The 3,942-nt window shown below is 44.1% G+C and overlaps 1 long non-coding RNA gene across 1 annotated transcript in view; it reads left to right on the top strand.

Moving 5' to 3' along the window:
- The window catches only part of LOC112550158, a 7,439-nt gene extending 3,700 nt beyond the window's left edge, over positions 1-3,739 (top strand). The window contains exon 2 of the long non-coding RNA XR_003093827.1: positions 3,591-3,739. This is a non-coding gene — a long non-coding RNA (uncharacterized LOC112550158). The remainder of the gene's footprint in view (positions 1-3,590) is intronic.
- Positions 3,740-3,942: the final 203 nt, after the last annotated feature.

Genomic DNA, 3,942 nt, shown 5'->3' with positions numbered 1-3,942 from the left:
CGCCCAGAGCACTGTAGTCCACCATCAGGTGATCGGGGGTTCTCCTGGCCGCATCATTAGTACCCACATGGACTAGGACCATGGGGTAGTAATCGGTGGGCTTGATCCTGGCCTGGATTACTTCTGTCACAAGGCTGATAGCTGATACCTCCTCTTGAAGACCCCCAGGGTAGGGGAGAGGCTGAATCAATTCAGTCATTGCAGGTTAATTTTAGATATACAGATTAAATTGATGTAGAAATGATCAGACATTTACCTTTGATTCAGAAAATACAGCCATATGCCTGTAGCAGCTCAGGCCAGAAGCTGGAGGACAACAGGGCACAGCTCTCTGGCTGTGTGTTCACTTCCTCTTCCTGCTCCTCCCGAGGTCTCTGGGATTTGCAATCCAGAATTACAGCAATAGGACTCTGCAGGGTTGGTCATCATCACTTCCTCTTCCTGCTTCCAGGTGCCTCTGGGATTTGTAGTATACAGTTGCAGCCGGCAGTAAGTTTGAGTAGAGGAGTAGGTGTTTAACCCCCACCCCCTTGCCTGGCCCCAGGCCCCAGCCAGGGTTTGCTGGGGGCAGTCTCCCACCTGCAGACTGGGCTGCATCCCCAGCTGGGCTTTCCCCCCTCCCACCCCTTTGTCAGCCAGTCCTCACTGCTCCAGCTAGGGAGTAGAGGGGTGGGGCCAGTCCCGTCCTCTGGAACAGGCAGCACAGCCCAGCACAGGGCTGGAAAGCATCCTGGGATGCTGGGGGACTGATTTAACTTGAGCCAGGAAGGGGCCTGGGACAGAAGTTTCATAAACCAGTTTGACCCAAATCAGTTAAGCCTGATACTACGTTCAACCATGTTTATCTTAAACTAGTTTCCATCATTTTGAAACTGGTTTATATGCAGTGAGCTTCTGTTCTGTGACATGTTTAAACCAGTTTCTGATCACTTAAATTGGTTTATGTGTAACTTCTGTCCCTAGCCACAGAAAGCAGCCAAACTGAAGGTTGAAAGCATGAGAAAGCTGCTCTGATTTGTTCAGCATTGCTTCTCAGGATTGTATGATGTTGGCAGTTCTTTGGTAACATAGCAGGTTGCCCTGCCCCTGGTTAACCCGGGGGGTGCATGTCTGTGGTCAAAGAGCAGCAGTGATAAAGGACCTTTTTCAGATTCAGGCTCTATCCATGAAAATGTCAACTTTTCTCCCAGATCCTCAAACACGGGAGTCACAGCATCGGTGATTCTGATCACATGCTTTAGAAAAAGCAACTCCTGCACCCTCTTCAAGTACATGTGAAGCATATGGATGAAATCCTTAGCTGCTATAAATTGGGCTATCTCCATTGACTTTAATAGAGCTATGCCAGTTAATACCAGCTATGAATTTGGCCCTCTGTGAATGTGGAAGGTAGGCTAAGTGCTAGATGTTATCCACACTAACTCTGGCTGTGTGGTCATACCCCTGAAGCATACAAGCAGCTCAGACCACAAAAACACTCTTTGCCGATATAGTTTTATTTTGTTTGGTAAACTGGTATGATCTGTAACAGCAAGAGATTGTTTTTGCTGTGTTTACGCTAAGGGTTTTTTTTATATAAAACTTTTGCTAAAAATTGCATTGGCAAACATTACTAGTATGAATACTACCTTAACTTCAAACAGCTTCTAGTCACAGAATATGAAAAGATAATTTGTGGGAATCATTAACAGCTGAGAAACCAAGGGCTAGTCTAGCACCCATCTACTAGGTAACATTTCTCATCTCCATCTCCTTTGCTCCTAGTGTTTTTAAATGTGTCTTAGTAGCATAAGCTTAAATAATGGATTCATCTTGCCTGTGAGTTTCCTATGAGGACTGACTGAATCCATTATCTTAAGTCTATTGTTAGCTGCATGAGCAAGCTGCATGTTTATCTTAATGCTGTTTGCAGGACTTCTTTTTCCTTCCACTTTGGTAGACAGTCAGAGACGTGTAGGAATAAGCGCACAAATGCAGGTCTTGATCCTGCTGCTCTGTGAAGAATAGGAGGAGCAGGTTACTCAAGGTCAGTACTAGGTTATGCAAGGTGAAGCACTCTCCACAGTTCTCTGGAAAAAGGAGCACGTCTTAATCCTCATGCTATGAGCAGCTGAAAGATCTTTTGCATGCGCTCAGTGAGGTGCTACTGTCTCAGGCCTAACTCTTCAGGCAGGAACAACATGCTGGCCTCACAGTGCTGTTATTAATGCTGGATCAGTATAGATGTTATCTCTAGTTCTTTTCATCAGCTTATACCTTTCCCTTTGTGCCACATTCCTCACCACTTAAAAAAAAAAAAGTGTTCTCCCCATGTTTTACATGTGCACATACTCCCACTGAGCTGTATTTTCATAGCGGTTTAAAACAGAGCTTACACTGGGAAGTCAATGCTCCCAACTCCAGCTGTCAGCATGCTGTCTGCACTCAATAAGACACCATAGTCATACAAGCGAGGATGTTGTTCCAGTTATATTTCTCTGGAAAACTCCAAGCTTCTCAGAAGCAGAATCTTATGTAGAAAGTAGTGAGTCAACATAAAACCAGTCAATTGTAATTTTATCTGAGATTTCAGAACAAACAACATAAGCTAAGTTAAATACAAGGCAGGAGAATGGCTTTACCAGTAAAACAGGGCTTTAGCTTTGTGAATGCTGTTGCAGGGGAACCTGCAATGAGACTGACCTACAGGAAACACAGATTGCTCCAAAGCAAAGAGGAGCTAGGCCTGTGCTACCACAAACTGTGCTGAGAAAGTACAGTGTGTGCCCTGCAAAACCAGGCTGCTAGATTTCCTCCTCAAGGCAAACTTACAGCACTCTAGGGAGATAAGAATTTGAGATACCGTATGTGCTTAGTGGTAAATGATTTAGTCAAATCTTTTGCAGTAAAGTATTGATGTATGCTTTTCCAGGAATATTTCCTGGGAAAAACAGACAAAAATTCAAACCCAGACAATCTAATACTCTATGCAAATGCTATCTGCAGCTTTACTATTAGTCTGTTCCCAGCAGCTATGGACAGTAGAGGTTAATTCATATTAGTATATACCATAATGAATGCATCTCAAGGATGGGAGGAGTTTGGAAGCAGGAATGCAGCAAGGTCTCTTAGCAAACTGAATGCCTAAACGCATGGACAGAAGACAGTAAACTGAGGACTGAGGCACAGCTTCCTTATACTATGCGCTGGCTGTCCAGCAGCTTGGCAGTCTAGGGAACTCAATCATTTGTAACTGAAAGTGGAGCATTTACGATAGGGTTTGGTAAGCCCCCTCCTCTAACATACTCTATTTACATTCTCACAGTTTCAACCTATTTACATTCTCACTGACATCCTGTCACACTTTTAGCTTCTTTCAGTCCTTGGAGATCTCAAAACAGCAGAGACTCCCTAAGCCTAGAGGAGGGTGATTGCACCCGAAAGCTTGCAAAGAACTTTTTTCCAACTACTCAGTTGGTCTAATAAAAGATATCACATTTACCCAAAGAAGCTTGCTTGCCCTCCTTTAACGTACAGTTGTCTACCAGGTGCATAAGTTTGAAGATATAAATTAAAGAAGTATGTCTATAAATTGCTCCTTTATATTGCAGGTGCATTTGTGACTGCTGCTGTTCTATGTCTGGTCTCAGCGCAAGTGATGGGAAGGAAGTGAAAGGAGAAAGGATATGACTAAGGACTTGGCTGAAAAGGCCTTTTGTTCTCATTACATTTTGTTTTTAAAATAAAAATGATCTTCACACGGCTTACATCTCATTGCACATTTAGGCTGGCTATGCTGATAGTCAGAGTTGCGCTTAAGATCATCCCGCAGCAATTACCTGCCAGTCATCTACATTGTAAACCCCTTAGCTTGGCCCCCGGGGTGGTGCTGCCTGACCCTGGAAATTCTGCTGAGCCTCTGGGTTTGCATTTGAGCCTGGAATCTCTTACCTGCTAGCCTGC

Source organism: Alligator sinensis, unplaced genomic scaffold, assembly GCF_000455745.1.
Source record: "Alligator sinensis unplaced genomic scaffold, ASM45574v1 scaffold73_1, whole genome shotgun sequence".
NCBI classification, from domain to species: domain Eukaryota; kingdom Metazoa; phylum Chordata; order Crocodylia; family Alligatoridae; genus Alligator; species Alligator sinensis.
Note: the sequence above shows the minus strand (reverse complement) of the source record. Positions and strands in the feature narration are given on the sequence as shown.